Genomic DNA, 18,551 nt, shown 5'->3' with positions numbered 1-18,551 from the left:
GAAATAGTACATTTGTTACTGTTGGTGAAAGAATGTTAAAGTACTACTAACTGTAATATATAGTTTGCAATTGGTATATTTTTTTCTTATATGTCCCTCTATTATTAACTTCTAGTTATAGTGTCATACATTTGTTCTAGTTCATGAGAGAGATTTCTAATATTTGTACAGTTAATCATGGACATTGCCCACCACAAGATTCACTGTTTTATACATTCCCATCTTTTAACCTCCAACTTCCTTCTGGTGACATACGTGACTCTGAGTTTCCCCTTTCCACCACATTCACATACCATTCAGCACTGTTAGTTATTCTCACAATGTGCTACCATCACCTCTGTCCATTTCCAAACATTTATGTTCACACTAGTTGAACATTCTGCTCATGATAAGCAACTGCTCCCCATTCTTTAGCCTTGTTCTATATCCTGGTTACTTATATTCCATGTCTATGAGTTTACATATCATAATTAGTTCATATCAGTGAGACCCTGCAATATTTGCTTTTATATGTCTGTCTTATTTCACTCAATATAGTGCCCTCAAGGTTTCTTCATCAAACCATTTCTTTTAAGATGGTTTTGTTCATACACCACACAGTCCATCCTAAAGTAAACAATCGAAGGTTCCCTATATAGTCATGTATTTATGTATTCACCACAACTGCCACTATCTATATAAGAACATCTCCATTTCTTCCACAAAGAAGGAGGAAGAGTCAAAGAAGATAGACAAGAGAAAAAGAAAAAAGAAAGAGAGAGAAAAAAACAAAACAGGACAGCTAGGAAGCAAAAAAGGGAAAGATAGCATTAAACTAAAGTAGAATAAAGAGTCAGACAACATCACCAATGCCAAGAGTCCCATACTTCCCCTATGTCCCCCACCACCACCCATATGCATTTAGCCTTGGTATATTGCCTTTGTTATATTAAAGGAAGCATAATACAATGTTTCTGTTAACTACAGTCTCTAGTTTGCATTGATTGTATTTTTTCCCCAATCCCACCCCATTTTTAACACCTTGCAATGTTGACATTCATTTGTGCTTCCTCATATAAAAACATATTTGTACCTTTTATCACAATCATTGAGCACCCTAGGTTTCACTGAGTTATACAGTCCCAGTCTTTATCTTTCCTCTTTCCTTCTGGTGTCCCACATGCTCCTAACCTTCCTTTTTCAACCATACTCACAGTCATCTTTGTTCAGTGTACTTACATTGCTGTGCTACTATCTCCCAAAATTGTGTTCCAAACCTCTCACTCCTGTCTTTTCTTTTCTATCTATAGCGCTCCCTCTAGTGTTTCCTGTAGAACAAATATCTTGTTTACAAACTCTGTCATTGTCTGTTTGTCAGAGAATATTTTAAGCTCTCCCTCACATTTGAAGGACAGTTTTGCTGGATATAGGATTCTTGGTTGGTGGTTTTTCTCTTTCACTGTCTTAAATATATTACCCCAATTCCTTCTTGCCTCCATGGTTTCTATTGAGAAATCCACACACAGTCTTATCAAGCTTCCTTTGTATGTGATGGATCTCTTTTCTCTTGCTGCATTCAGGATTCTCTCTTTATCTTTGATGTTTGATAATCTGATTATTAATTGTCTTGGCATAGGCCTATTCAGATCTATTCTGTTTGGAGTATGCTGTGCATCTTGGATCCATAATTTTATGTCTTTCATAAGAGATGGGAAATTTTCATTGATTATTTCCTCTATTATTGCTTTTGCCCCTTTTCCCTTCTCTTCTCCTTCTGGGACACCCATGACATGTACATGCCCACGTTTCATTTTGTCATTCAATTCCCAAAGATGTTGCTCATATTTTTCCATTCTTTTCTCTATCTGTTCTTTTGTGTGTAGACTTTCAGGTGCCTTGCTCTCCAGTCCCTGAGTGTTTTCTTCTGCCTCTTGAGATCTGCTATTGTATGTCTCCATTGTGTCTTTCGTCTCTTGTGTTGTGCCTTTCATTTCCATAGATTCTGCCAGTTGTTTTTTTGAACTTTCCATTTCTACCTTATGTATGCCCAGTGTTTTCATTATATGCTTCATCTCTTTTGCCATATCTTTCCTAAACTTTTTGAATTGATTTAGCAGTAGTTGTTTAAATTCCTGTTTCTCAGTTAAAGCATAAGTTTGTTCCTTTGACTGGGCCATAACTTCATTTTTCTTAGCATAGGTTGTAGTGTTCTGTTGTCTAGGCATCTGGTTTCCTTGGTTACCCCAATCAGGTTTTCTCAGACCAGAACTGGCTCATGTCTTGGAAGGAGGCAATAGTATCACATTTCCCTGAGGGTGTGTCTTAGAAGATTGGTACACCCTGTGAGGCCTCAAGTCACTGTACTTTTCAGCCAGCAGGTGGCACCTGTCAGCCTGTCACTCCAGATTGGTGTGAGAAGGTGTGGCCCATGGCTGTTTTCCCCCAGGCTCTGGGGTCTGGTTCTGAATGGAAGGTGGATAGTAGAGCTTGGCAACAACTGTTTCCTCTTAGGGAAACTACACCCTTGGGGAGAGGTCATTTACATTTGAATAGTCACTTACTCTGCTATCTCCACCTTTGTCTGGGTCAGAGCACTGGGAATTGAAAATGGCTGAGGCTTTCTCCACTGAGTCAAAAAAGGGAGAGAAAGCCCCCCTTCTGGGCCAGTCTGCCCCCCCCCCATTTCACCCATTGGCCAGAGACAGCACCAGGTCCTCTGGGCTCCCCCTCCCTGCCAGAGAGGTCCTCCAGCTCTCCAAGGTCAGTCATCACCAAAAGCCTCTGTCTGCTTGTTGGGGATTTGTAGGTTGTATTGAGTGAGCAGTCCATGTTTGTTAATCAAAACCCCAGTTGGAGCTCAGCTGAGCTATATTTGCTTGTTCAGAGAGTGCTGCTCTCTATCACAGTGAGGCTTTGCAGTTCTGGCCTCTCAGCCAGGGAGACAGGCTCTCAGCTCAGGTCTGCAGTTTTTACTTACAGATTTTATGCTACAATCTAGGGCATTCCTTCCAGTTCAGGTTGGTGTATGATGAGTGGAAAGTCACATTTGTCTCCCTGCAGTTACTCCAGATTATTTACTACTTGTTCCTGGTTGTTTATTAGTTGTTCCAGGGGGACTAACTAGCTTCCACTCCTCTCTATGCCACCCTCAATGTGGTTTTAATTTGCATTTCCCTGATGACTAATGATGCTGAGCATCTTTTCAAAATTCATTTACTGGCCATTTGTTTATTTTCTTTTGCAAAACGTCTGTTCAAGTCATTTGCTGATTGGTTTATTGGGTTATTATTGAGTTATTTTATTTTATGATTATTATTTTATTATTGAGTTTTTAAAGTTTTTTTTTAATATATATTCCAGATACAAGCTCCTCATCAGATTTCTGTATTAGAAATATTTCCTCCCAGTTTATGGCTTGTCTTTTCCTTTTCTTAATGAAATGTCTTTTTTAAAAATTAAACAATTTAATTTGAGGTAATTGTATATTCATATGCAGTTGGAAAAAATAATATAGAGAGATCCTATGTGCCCTTTACTCAGTTTCCCCCAATGGTAACATCTTGCAAAACTATAGTAGAATAGCACAATCAGGAAACTGACATCGATTAATCCATTGAACTTATTCAGATTTCCCCAGTTTGACATATCCTCATTTGGGTGTGTATATATTTAGTTCTTTACAATTTTATCATATGTGTAGGTTCATGTATCTCCTCCACAGCCAAGATACAGATGAGTTCCATTGCCACAAAGATCCCTGGTGTTGTCATTTTATAACTCCACCCACCTTCCTCCCTTCCTCTCGCCCCCTTTCCCCACACCCTAGCAAATATTCATCTGTTCTCCATCTATAAAATTTTGTCATTTCAAGAATGTTATATAAATGGAATCATATAGTATAGTATATTAGTTAGGGTTCCCTAGGGAAACAGAATCAATGAGAGATGTAACGAACTGTCAACTCCAAGGAAGATGTCCGATGAACTCCTCAGGAAATGAACCGGCAACTTCGACGAACTCCTCAGGAAATGAACTGGGATTTTCAACAAACATGCTCGATGAACTCCTCAGGAAACGAACCGGCAACTTCGACGAGCTCCCCAGGAAATGCTTCACTGGGCAGCCGAAGAAGAAGTGAAGGTTCTCTAACCGTCCAGCTTATAAGCCTTCAACTGCTCACCTGGACCAAATCCAGCCAATTGCATTCTCTCATTATGGAAGGCACGCCCCTTGATGAGTCATCAGTCAGCTGCAGTCAATTGACTGATGATCCAGCAAACCAGCCCACTGGTTTATTAACCAGCCTCAAATATCCTCACAGCAATCGTCAGACTAGTGCCCGCTTGACCAGACAGCTGGGTCACATAGCCAAGTTGACACATGAACCCAACCATCACAGTCCACCCCTTGTCAACTTGGTAGTTGTACACATCACCTAAAACCATACCTTCAAAATGAACATGTGCAGCCCCTTTCTGGGATGTCCCTGAAGGACAGTGGTGAGGGGAAATCCTCCCAGTGGGCAGAACTTCGAGCAGTGCACCTGGTTGTTCACTTTGCTTGGAAGGAGAACTGGCCAGAGGTGCGTCTGTATACTGATTCCTGGGCTGTTGCTAATGGCTTGGCTGGATGGTCAGGGACTTGGAAGGAACATAATTGGAAGATTGGTGACAAAGAAGTCTGGGGAAGGGGTATGTGGATAGACCTTTCTGAGTGGGCAAACAACATGAAGATATTTGTGTCCCATGTGAATGCTCACCAGAGGGTGACTTCAGCAGAAGAAGGTTTTAATAACCAAGTGGATAAAATGACCCATTTGGTAGATACCAATTAGCCTCTTTCCCCAGCAACTCCTGTCATTGCCCAATGGGCTCATGAACAAAGTGGTCATGGTGGTAGGGATAGAGGTTATGCATGGGCTCAGCAACATGGACTTCCACTCACCAAGGCTGACCTGGCCACGTCCACTGCTGAGTGTCCAATCTGCCAGCAGCAGAGACCCACACTCAGTCCCCGATATGACACCATTCCTCGGGGTGATCATCCTGCTACCTGGTGGCAGGTTGATTACATCAGACCACTTCCATCATGGAAAGGGCAGCGATTTGTTCTTACTGGAATAGACACATACTCCGGATATGGGTTTGCCTTCCCTGCACGGCATGCTTCTGCCAAAACTACGATCCTTGGACTTACAGAATGCCTCATCCACCATCATGGTATTCCACACAGCATTGCTTCGGACCAAGGAACCCGCTTCACAGCAAATGCAGTGAGGGGATGGGCACATGCTCATGGAATTCTGTGGTCTTACCATGTTCCCCATCATCCAGAGGCAGCTGGGTTGATAGAATGGTGGAATGGCCTATTGAAGACTCAATTACAGCGCCAACTAGGTGGCAATACCTTGCAGGGTTGGGGCAGTGTTCTCCAGGAGGCTGTGTATGCTCTGAATCAGCATCCACTCTATGGTGCTGTTTCTCCCATAGCCAGGATTCATGGGTCCAGGAATTAAGGGGTGGAAACAGGAGTGGCACCACTCACTATCACTCCTAGTGATCCACTAGGGAAATTTTTGCTTCCTGTCCCTGCAGGTTTAAGCTCTGCTGGTCTACAGGTCTTGGTTCCAAAAGGAGGAGTGCTTCCACCAGGAAGCACAACAATAATCCCATTGAACTGGAAGTTAAGACTGCCACCTGGCCACTTTGGGCTTCTTATGCCTCTGAGTCAACAGGCAAGGAAGGGGATTACTGTACTGGCTGGGGTGATCGATCCTGACTATCAAGGGGAAATAGCACTGCAACTACACAATGGAAGTAAAGAAGAGTTTTCCTGGAATACAGGAGATCCCCTAGGGTGTCTCTTAGTACTACCATGCCCCATGATTCAAGTCAATGGAAAACTACAACAACCCAATCCAGGCAGGACTACCAATGGCCAAGAAACTTCAGGAATGAAGGTTTGGGTCACCCCACCAGGCAAAGAACCACGGCCAGCTGAAGTGCTTGCTGAGGGTAAAGGGAACATGGAATGGGTAGTGGAAGAAGGTAGTGATAAATGTGAACTATGGCCATGTGACCAGTTACAGAAATGAGGACTATGATGACATGAATATTTCCTCCTCATTTTGTTGTGATTATGTTTGTATTTGTCTGTAAAGAAAATATCTTTGCTTTTTTCTCTGTCTTATCCCCTTATCATATGGTATAAGCTGTAACGTTCATTTTGAAGGTATGGTTTTAGGTGATGTGTACAACTGCTAAGTTGACACATGAACCCAACCATCACATATAGTATGTAACCTTTTCTGGATTGGGTTTTTTGCACTTAACATAATTCTCTTGAGATTTATCCAAGTTGTTACATATATCAGCAGTTTTATCCTATTTAATACCGAGAAGCATCCTATAGTATGGATGCAGCACTGCTTGCTTAACCATTCACTTAAAGAGGGATATTTGGGTTGTTTTGGGCTATTACAAATAGAGCTGCTAAGAGCATTCATGAACAGGTTTTTTTTAAAATATTTGAATTATGAATATTTTCTAAGTGATGACTATTTTTCTTTTTTTTTTTTTTAAGTTTTATGCATGCACCATAAAATCCATCGCTAAGTGTACAATCAATGGCTCTTGGTATGATCACATAGTTATACATTCACCACTACAGTTAATATGAGAACACTCTGATTTCTTCCTAAGAAAAACATCTCATACCCCTTATATCACCTTATTATTGATATTTAGCTTTGGTATAGTGCCTTTTTTACAATTAATGCAAGAATATTACAATGTTACTATTAACTATAGACCTTGGTTTACATTAATTATATTTTTTTCCATATACCAACCCATTATTAACACCTTGTAATAGTGACATATGTTTGTTCTAGTTCATGCAAGAACTTCATGAACAGATTTTGCTGTGAATGTGCTTTAACTTTTCTGGGATGAATGCCCAAGAGTTCAATTTCTGGGTCACATGGTAATTACATGTTTCATTTTATGAGAAAATGCCAAACACTTTTGCTAGTGGAAATGATCCAGTTTTTCCATAGCTTTGTCAGCATTTGATATTGTCACTATTTTATTTTAGCCATTCTGATAGATGTATAATGAAAGCTCATTGTGGTTTTAATTTGCATTTTCCTAACGGCTAATGAGGTTGAACATCTTTTCATGTGCTTATATGCCATCTAAATATCTTTTTTGGTGAAATGTCTCTTCATTTTTTTTTTTTGCCCAATTTTTAATTGGATTGTTTTTGTTTTTTACTTTTCTGCTTTGAGTTCTATAGATATTCTAAGTGGGAGTCCTTTGTTGGGTATGTGGCTTGAATATATTTTATCCTGGTCTGTAGCTTGTCTTTTCATCATCTTAACAAGGTCTTTTTGCAGACCAAGACCAAAATTATTAATTTTATTGAGATTCAATTTATTAATTTTTCTTTTTATAAATTGTTCTTTCAGTTTCAAGTCTAAGAACTCTTCACTTAGCCCTAAAACTTGAATATTTTTCTCCTGTTTTCTTCTAAAGGATTTTTGAGTGTACTTACATTTAAGTCCATGACCTATATTGAGTCAATTTTTGTAAAAGATGTGAGGGTTAGGTCTAGGTTCGTTTTTCCCCCATGGATATTCAATCAAAATGTCTTTTGATGAGTGAATGTTTTTAATTTTGGTGAAGTCCAATTTATCAATTCTTTATGGCTAGAGGTTTATGTGCTTTGTCTAGGAAATCTTTGCCTCCTCTGATGTTGCAAAGATCTTTTCTTTTCTTTTCTTACCTTTTTTCTTTTATTTATTTTCTTTTCTTTCTTTTTTTGTGGTTTTAGATTTTATGTTTAAGTTATGATATATTTCAAGTTAATTTTTGTGTTTGGTCTGAAATAATGGTAGAGGTTCTTTTTTTTCCTATATGGATATCTGCTGTTCCACCACTATTTATTGAAAAAAATATTCTTTCCACATTGAATTTCCTTGGCATACTTATCAAATCAATTGGGTATGTGTATATATATATATATATATATATATATAGTCTGTATATATTGATCTATATATCTATCCTTAGGCCAATTCCACAATGGTCTTAATTACTGTAACTTTATAGTATATCTTGAAATAAAATAGTATAAATGTTCTAAAGTTGTTCTATTTTAAAATTGTTTTGGTTATTTTAGATCCTTTGCCTTTCCTTATAAATTTTATAATCAGCTTTTAATTTTTACCAAGACATCTGAGATTTTTGTCCTATTGAATCTGTAGATTAATTTGGAAAGAATGAAATCTTAACAATATTGAGTCCTCTGATAAATGAGCATGGTATAGCCTCAATCTATTTAGATATTTTAAAATTTTTCTCAGCAATGTTTTACAGTTTTCACAAATTCCAATTACATAATATTTCTACCCATAGTTTTTCTCCTGATTGTAGATCATATATTCCTGCTTCTTTGTATGTTTAATAATTTTTATTGGATGCTGGGTATTGTGAATACAGCATTGTTGTGAGTTTGGATTTTGTTGTCTTCCTTTAAAGAGTGTTGATTCTTGTTTTGAAAGGGGGTTGCATTATTTGCAAATCAGTTTGGTCCTTTTGTGAATTTGTTTACATTTTGTAAGGGAAAAATTCTGGAGTAGCCATGACTCCAGGGTTAATTTAGCCCTAGTTCTATGACATGACTTTTCTGGGGTCTCTACTGAATGCCCCAGTGTTCAACAATGTCTCTCCACTTTCACTGGTTGGAACTTAAATTTCTCCCAGCCCTTTGTAAGCTCTGCCAGTTTTTCAGCTTATAGCTCCAAAGAGGTAGATTTTGTAGCCTCATGGAATTGCATCCTATAAATGTATGGCTTGATATTCACCACCAGACTCTAGGGGACTCTATGCAGATTTCTAGATCTCTTTCACCACTCCCCCTCTCTTTCTCTCTCTGACACACACACACACACACACACACACACACACACACACACACACACACACACACACACACAGTACATAAACACCACTTAAACTCCAGCTCTTTGTTTCCTCAACTCAACAAGACTCCATGTTCTACTTGGGTTCTTCCTTCCTGTGCTGAGGTCCAGAATATACCACTGAGTGGAAAGCTAGGGCAACTATAGGGCTCACCTTTTTTGTTTCATTTCTCTCATTGTCACAGTTCTGTAATGCCTATTTCTAATGTCTTAAAAAAAAGTTATTTCATATATTGTCCTTTTTTTCCCTAGTTGTTTAAGGAGGGAGAACTACTCTGGTATCATTTACTCTCTCATAGCTAAAAACATTTGCAACTTTAAATTTGATTTTAAATCTGCAATTATATATGTGTATACATATACTTATCTCATGCCACTCTTTTTTTCTAATTAAAGCATAACATTTTCATTAGTTTCTTTTTCTTCTAAATTATTTAAATGGCATTTCATTTACTCCAAGTTTTCATAAGGTTTTGAGTTTATAAAGAAGATTTATAAAATTTATTTTCTTTTAGGAAAACCTTTTCAGAATTTTTATTTCTTTTGGGAAATCTTTTTCAAAACTGTGCTCTTTATCTGACTCTTGAATTCTACAAACTCTGTATTTATGTTTGCAGAACATTTTTATAGGCCCATGTTGTTATTTCCTATTCGCTCAACCCATGAGCAAGATGGGATCCCTCCCATTTTTGTTTTTGCTGGGTAGAAGTATGGATAGAGTCTTTTAGTTAATCTTCACTATCTATCTGGTTGCTATTATTGTCCTTTTCCCTGGTATTAATCTCAAATGCTGGTTGATGGTATTTTGCCATCTTTCAACTAGTGTCAGTCTGTTGGTCTGGGAGAGGATAACTTGGTTATCTTACATGAGAAGTAGAGGTTTTTTCTGCGTAATCTAATGTAGTCTGTAGTTCTTGTCTTGTAAGAAATAATATATGAAACATTGCAAGCTCCACAATACTTTTCTTCCATGGGTTGCTGAAGTTAAGTATGTTTTTTTTTTTTCATTTATTTTTAATTTTAAGTTAATATGGTTTTCTTGAAGAGATAACATTTTTAAATGAATCAAAATTCAAGATAGTCAAAGGTGCAAAATGAAAAATCTCCCTTTGACACCTGTCCCATAGCTACCCAATTTCCTTTTCTCTAGGTAATCATTATTACCAATGTATACATAAACATATGATCTTTTCCCCTCTTTTACACAAATGGTACCATATGCTACACATTATGTTGTATCTATATATTTTTTTACTATCTATTTGAAGAATTTTCCATATCATACATAAAGAAAAGTCTGTTTTAAAGTAGCTGTGTTGTATTCCATTTTTTAATTTAAATATTTGACTATTCTATCAATTGACATTTAATTTGCTTATGTTTTTTATTATTAAAAATGATTTGCGTACCTATTAAATTTGTCATTTTGCACATATTGAGTGTATTTGTAGGATATTTGTAGGATAAATTTCCAGAAGTGATTGAATGAGTATGTGCATCTGTATTTTTCAAATATTGCCAGATTACCTTTTATAGAGAGAATGCCCAATTGCCCTAGTTTTCTCAGGCCATTGTCCCAATAAATTATTAATAATAACACCTTTTGCTCTTAAAAGTGTCTGTTTAGGTGATAAATTTTATGGTTGCCCTTATCTATAGAGGTTGTGCCAATTTATAACTCGTAACAAGAGCTTGGCTTTTAATACCACTTATATGCTGACATCTATCATATTTTTATTTCCTCTTTAGAGACTTAGACTTTCAAATATACCTGCCTATTTGGATATCTCACAGAAATCTCAAACCCAACATGTCTAAAATAAAGTTTTGAATTCTCCCCTATCATCCAACCTGGGTTTCTCATCAGTAAATGGCAATACTGAACAGCTATTTGTTCAAGCCAGAAAGCTAAGATCCAAGCTTGATTTCCTCCATTTTATTTACCAGCTGAGTAACTGTAAGTCATTGTCCTCCCTTGCTCAGTTTCCTCACTAGCGAAACTGGGACCATATTGCCTGGGTCATGTTGGAGCAGTGGTGATTAAATGAGGTAACATATGTGAAAGCACTCGTCTCATTTTCTGGAATATATTAGGGGACCAAAATATTAGTTCCTTCTTGTGATGGTTAATTTCATGTGTCAACTTGGCTAGGTTATGATGTCTAGTTTGGTTAAGCAGGCACTGGTGTGGTTGTTCCTGTGAGGATACTTAAATAATTAGTCATTTGATTGCATCTACAACTGATTACATCTACAATCAACTAAGGAGATTGCCTTCAGCAATGAGAAAAGTCTCATCCAATCAGTTGAAGTCCTTAAAGGGAGAACTAATGATTTCAGCAGTCAGAACATGTGATGTGACAAAGGTTTTTATTCTGGCTTATGACTTATTTTTGAGAAAAGTATTACAGAGATCTAATAATTAAATACTGCACATGACTAAAAATTTAGCAAATCACCTTTGTTATAAAGAATAAAATTACATGAAAACTGGGCTGTCCTGAAAAATGTAGACCATACAGTCACCATAGATATAGGTGACAGACTACACAAGGAAGTACTTTTCAAATTTGCCAATTTTCCACTTAATTTTAATCAAATACTTGGGTGACGTTAAAGAGGAAAAACTTTTCCTGTGTAATGGTAATAATAATAATAAGCAATACCCTGGATAGCCCTTTTAAAATTTCAAATTACTTTTGCATAAATTATGTCATTTGATCCAATCCATATGTGTAACAACAGTCACACACATACCAAAGTAGAAATGTCAGGACCAATAAAATTCAAATTCTCTCATACACAACTCGCTGGCCCTGCTAAGCCCTGTTTTACTCACATACATGTGCTCAGTGAACAGAGGAGGAATGACCCAGGGCTTGGGGAGGCTAGAGGTCAGGAGGACAATCCTTTCTGGGGAACTTCTCCAGTTTCAAGCCACCAGATTGGAGTCTCAAGGATGGGCATCTGCCACTCTCTCTCTTTATGCCATTCCCCTCAACTCTAGAAAACTGTGGTTAGTCCAGTGGCCAGGATGCCATGTAACCAAATAAAGATCTTGTTACATTTTTTTTTTTTTTGAAGGTTGAGGCAAAACCAGTGGAGCATCCCAGCAGCTAGGCTGGATCCAGTGGGGAGGCAGAAATAACTCAGGCACTATTAAAACCATAATTAAGGGAGGGAGCCAGGGGCTTCAGCAGAATCACACAATCAGCTTCAGGTTTGGGAAGCTGCAGCAGGGCTGCTTTATACAAAAAAAAAAAAAAAGCAAGGGATTAGATGGGTGGGGGCAGGTGATTTGGGAGTGAGACTTTAACCAAGTTAAGGGAATTAAGGGAGACATTCTGATTGTGCCTAGCTGCATAGAGCAATGGGCTTGGCATGCTTAAAGGCACAGGCTTGTACGGACACAACATAGTCCAAACCTGGGTAGGAGTGGGGGTAGCTGGTAGAATCTTGATATCTATTCACTGGGCTAATATATTGAGGAGATATCAGAACTGGAAGGGTCTTACAGATATCTTGTCTGCTGCTTTCCCATGTATTCAAATACCATATCTATGCAGTGAAGGTGGTTTGAGGGGGAAATAAATAGCTCTAAATGCAGACATTAAAAAAGAAGAAGGAGCTAAAATTAAAGAACTAATGGAATAACTGAAGAAGCTAGAAAATGATCAGCAAACTAATCCTAAAGCAAGTAGAAGAAAAGAAATAACAATGATTAAAGCAGAAATAAATGACATGGAGAACAAAAAAAAAAAAAAATAGAGAGAATAAATAGAATCAAAAGCTGGTTCTTTGAGAAGATCAACAAGATTGATAAACCTTTAGCTGGACTGATAAAGTCAAAATGAGAGAAAACCCAAATAATGAACTCTGTGAAAAATGTAAAATAATGAACTCCATGAAAAATGTAAAACAAGTGTCTTATAATATAGAATATAGGAGACCTAGAGATAGACAGAAGCTAGTGAAGGGGGAATGATAATCTAATATGTACAGATATGATAATGAGGGTGAACTTAATGGTATGGGAATGGTCAGGTGTGACTATGGTTTGTTCATGGGATTATAGGTATCAGTGATGCATTGAAGGCAAACATGTTCATAAACGGTTGTTTAAAGGAATATAACCCACAGAGTGGCACTACAAACCTAGATAAGTGTTAGCATGATCTACTTATAAGGTATGACACTGGTGTAGAGGGTTAATAACATAGTGGTATATGGAAAATCTACCCATTACATATCAAAGACTATATTTAATAGGAATATCTTATTAACACTACACTAATACTAGGAATGAATAATTAGCAGCTTATAAGAGCTCTGGGATGTAACATGTTGAAATTGTTTAAAGTTGAGAGTGATGATGAGTGTACAAATAAGTGAAGATAATGTAAGAAACTGACCATTTATCTTGGGATAGAATATATATTATGTGAAATTAGGAACCCACTACTTAATAAATCAAGCCCTCAACTGGAGGCTTGCTCTTGTGAAACTTAGGGCTGTACATGCGGGGCTGAGCCTTCCTATAATTACGCCTAAGAGGAACCTCCAGGGAACCTCTTTTGTTGCTCAGATGTGGCCTTTCTCTCTCTAAGCCCAACTTGGCAAATAAATTCATTAACTGCCCCCACCCCCATGAGGGACATGACTCCCATGGGAATGAATCTCAGGAATGAGCCTGGCCCTGGCAGCAAGGGATTGAAAATGCCTACTTGACCAAAAGGGGCTAAAAAGAAAGGTAAGAAGCTGAGGTCACAGTGGCTGAGAGATCCCAAATAGAGTTGAGAGGCTATCCTGGAGATCTCTCTTATGCAAGCTCCAGCTAGACATCCTAAATGGCCACAGCATGCCATGCCCTTACCAGCAATAGTCCCCAAAATACCTAGGTGCCTACTTGAGATTCTATAAAAGATTCACTCACTAAGTTCTATTTTTCAGAAACTTAAATCCACCAGAGTGTTCTATGCCAGACAAGTCCTAAAATGCAGAGGCAACAGCCTCTTTAAGAACAACAATCAGATGCAGCCCTCTTCATACTGTCAACACCCCCTTTCAATATGAACAAGTTAGGGTGCTCACTGCCTAGACACCCCAGAAGATGCAGAAAGAGATTAAGTGAGAAGAAGGGGTAGCAACAAACAAGATAAGATTTAACAAAGGTCTATGAATACTGAAACTTAATATATATATATATTTAGAAATGCTGGGGTGCTGGAATAGTTGGAAGGAGATAAATAACAGGGTAGAACTGTACCTTATAACATTCTTTGAAATTTGCTCTATAGCTACTCATTGAATTGTGCTCTGAAAGTCTTCACCTTTCTGTGTATATGCTGTATTGCATAATATGGAAGGAACTGAAACTGGAACTGTAACCCATAATAATTTTTGAAATTACCTATATAAGTGTTTGTTGAGCTATATGTAGAAAGTTAACACCTTTCTGAATGTATGTTCTATTTTTACAATAATGGAAATAGTTGAAGTTGTGGAACTGTGACCCATGACATTCTTTGAAATTTGCTATCTATTTGTTAAATCATATTTTCAAAGTTATCACTGTTACTTATATATGTTAAAGTTCACAACAAAAAATGCATCAAAATACCAGATCTACACTCATAATAGCTAAATTTTTATTTCTAACCAAAGCCTCTCATCTGAACCCCATCCCTATATTTCTACGTTTGACATCATCATTTGAAATCTCTGAGGTGATTCAAATTTAAGATGGCAAAAAGGAATCCTTAATTTCTCCACACTCACCTATCCCTTCTTTAATTTTTTTTCATCTCAGTAATTCTAACCTCTGGAAACTGGAAGTCATTCTTGATGTATCTCTTTCCCTGGTCTCCACAAATCCTCCTCAGCACCAAGCCCTGTCAATTTTAGCCCAATGCATAGCTGGAGTCTACCGTCTTCTCTCCATTTTCTCTGTCAGTGGACGAGACAAACCACTATCGTCCCTCCCATCAGTTCCTACAGACTCCTAAGTCCTCCTGCTTCTACTCTGATCCTCTCAGCCATCTCCCACAGAGTAGCTTGAGTGTTTGTTTTGTTTTGTTTTGTTCTGTTCTGTTTTCTTAATGTAAACTGGATCATGTCTCTTTTCCTCTCAAAACCTTCAGTGGCTTCCCATTGCACTTAGGATCAAATCCAAAATTCTTAACATTTCCTACAATGTATTGGAACACCTGGTGCCTGCCCACTATTCTGGCTTCATCTCATGTCCTGTTCTCTCGCTCTCCAGCCTCTCCAGCTAGACAGGTTTACTTTATGATTCTCAAACATTGGAGCTTCGTCTGCCTCCAGGCCTTTGCACATGTGATTCCCTCTTTGCCTGGTTGACTCCAACTCAGTGAAAATGTGAGTGAAAATGTGACCTCCTCAGAGAGGCTTTGTCTATACCTCATAGTCTAAATGACACCCCTGTATCAACTAGCGTTCTTTCATTGAAAGCACAGAAACAACTGGTTAGCCCAAGAGGGAAGGGAGCTAATTAGAATAATATGAAATCCTTCAGAAACTCAAAGGGAAGCTGAAAAATAAGTTCAGAAAGGACAGGAATCAGAGATTCAGCAATCCAAGTGGCTGGAATTGACAATTTATGGCACTTTAACTGCTATGAATCAGGTCCAGTCTTTCATCATCTTTGTGTCACTTTAGATAAGATTAAGGTCCAGGAGAGAGAATCTGATTGGTCTGTCTCATATCATGTGCTCTGCCTGGGGAAGTAGGGAATCTTCAATGATAGTCCCACAAAAACTTCACACAATGAAGGGCGGTCATTTCCCCAAACCAACAAGAGAACTCTTATCAGAAGGGGGAATGATTGCTGGAATGCAAAATCAGAGTACAGGCTATCATTGAGCCGTATCCTTTTCCTCCATAGTCCTAGTCACAATTTGTAATTATGCAGTATGGCAGACAAGGGTTAAGTATGCATTTTTACTTTTCTTCTACATTTTCCATCCCCTCTTGCAGTGAGGAAGAAGCCATGTGATCAGTATTGACCAATGGAATGTAAGAAAAATGATGTGTGTCCCTTCCAACCTTGGTGTCTAAAATCTCCCACAAGATCCTGACTCTTCTGTCCACATGGCTGGGAACTAAGGACTCCAGAATGGTGGGGCCATGATGGAAGGGCTTGGATTCTTGAGTCACCACTCGCAAAGAACTGTCCAGAATATAAGCAATAAATACAATTTTATTGCATTAAGTCTCTGAGATTTGGAGGTTTGTTTGTTACAGCAGCTGGCATGCTTTACTCTGACTACTGCAGACATTTATTTGAGTGGTTGTTGTTAACATCTGTCTCTTCCACAAGATTATAAATTTCACAAAGCCATGGACATGTCTTTATCCCTGGCACCTAACATTGTGGTATTTAATAAATATCTGTAGAATAAATGAATTAATTTTTCTAGTCTAAGCTTTCTCTCTCTGCTTTAAAAAAATATGTATATATGTGTGTGTGTGTATATATACACACATACACACACACATATATATGTAAATCAAGCTTATTGGGGTATGGAGACATTGCTTCCATATCTCTGCCCAGATGACGGGCTTACCACTGGGCAGTGGGTTCATCAGAAAGAAATCTTAGGCCATTTCTTCAGATCCGTGTCACACCAGTGTCACAAGATTCACTCAAGCTGGTTGCAGCACATGATGGAAACATAAGGAATTTGATTGAAATGTAACAGCAGGTTACCTGTGACACTGCAATTGCTTCAGTCATTTCTTTGTCTTTAAAATGCCATATAATTGCTAATGTAATTAGTAATGTATACAGAGGGGGCTTGTGCAATTACTGAGTCCTAAGATCAAGTAATTAATGTTCTGTCAACAAAACAGCAACTGTTTCATTAACAACTGCTTGGATCTGGAAACAAGCATAATCAGATGCAGACAGATCAGCCTAAACGTTATCAACTCCACTGATTTTTTTAGTCACTAAAATGTCAACCCCAAGGCAGTAAAAACAATGAAACCTTCAGACTATCTTTTTCCAGTTCAAACAAATGTATAGATAGATGGATAGATGGATAGATGGGTGGACAGACAGAGCAGATAGAACCAAATTGCCTTGGTTTCTTCATCGTCAGTGGCAGGAGAGTCTCATTCTTAAATACCACAGGAAAATGAATTTGGGGAGTCAGAAAGGGCATGTGGATTTTAACTTAGGCTAAGTCTCTGTTTTTCCTTTGTGACCTTATAAAAAATCATTTAATCTGACTGGGCTGCAGTTTTCTTATCTGAAAAATGGAGCAAACATTCTGAATTTGTGCACAGTAATGTGAAAAGTGACTGCAAGATGTGATTATCTAAGGAAAGGTCTATTTGAGTGTCTTAGCATTTGCCTTGAAAATGCTGTATATCAAACTGCCCCCTAAATCTCAGTGTTTTCAAGACCACAGCTATATTCTTACTAATAGGTCTGTAGATCAACTGCACCAGGCTGCAGGCTGGGTTCAGGGCTGCCTCGTACCTCTTTTTAATTTAAACCCAGGATGAAGGAGCAGCAGGAAGCTGAAGCATGTTCTTCTCATGGTGGAGAGAAGGAGCACAGGAGCCCAAACCACAATAGCACCTTTAAACTTTGCTCAGATACAGTGTTTTTACAACTGCTCACATTTCATTGGCCAAACAAGTCATACGATTAGTCCACCAATGCTGAAGGGAAGTATACCCCTTTCATGGGGGAAGGAAGGGGAGAGCGAATATTGCTTAAGAATACAGGTAATGCCCAACGAGAAATCATTTTCAATTTCTCAGTATGTTTTGGAAATCATGAGTTCCCTGTTTTCAGAGAAAAATGACCAAATGGGCCGCAAGTATTTTTTTTTTTTTTCTTTCCACCATGGTTGCTTGGAAAAAATGGCATGATATTTAGAATAATGTATAGAACACTAAACTGGGATTCCTATTTCTGTTTTACTATTAGCTACTATATGACCTTGGGGAAGTACTTTATCTGTCTGGGCCTCAGTTTCTTCACTATTAAAGTAAGAGATTTCAATAAGAGACTGTCCAAAGTGTCTTTTAGCCTTAAACATCTAATCTGTGAAAGATTACCTCTTAGAATAGATGTTCAATACTTTCTGGGGTCTAGAGAAGACCATCAACTACTACTTGCTTATTACAGAACAGCTCAACTCAAAAGAGGCAGATGTCAAAGGGACCCTTTCTGCTGGAGAAACCTGTAATGATGCTAGTTTCCCCCCAACCCCCACCCCATCCCTACCCCCAGCATCATTTGGGAAAATCATAGAGTATCGTTAATTGACATGTGAATAAAGTCTTGGAGCTCACAAGATTGGAGCTGCTCATGCAGGAGGCAGCTCCACACACCTCAGATCAATTCAGAGCATCTGCCTTTGAGACCTCTAACTTGGGATTCACACTTGAAGCTGTGTTTCTTTTCTCTTTCCCTGGGCATCATAACTGGGTGTGTTTGCCAAGCTTCTTTAGATTCAGAAGTCACAGGGGCATCTCAAGTGACCTCAGTTTCAGATTCCCTTGAGATGCTTCCTGAGCTCCCCAAAGTAAACTTCACAAACTTTAGATG

This window comes from Choloepus didactylus, chromosome 20 (assembly GCF_015220235.1).
Source record: "Choloepus didactylus isolate mChoDid1 chromosome 20, mChoDid1.pri, whole genome shotgun sequence".
Taxonomy (NCBI): Eukaryota; Metazoa; Chordata; class Mammalia; order Pilosa; family Megalonychidae; genus Choloepus; species Choloepus didactylus.
Note: the sequence above shows the minus strand (reverse complement) of the source record.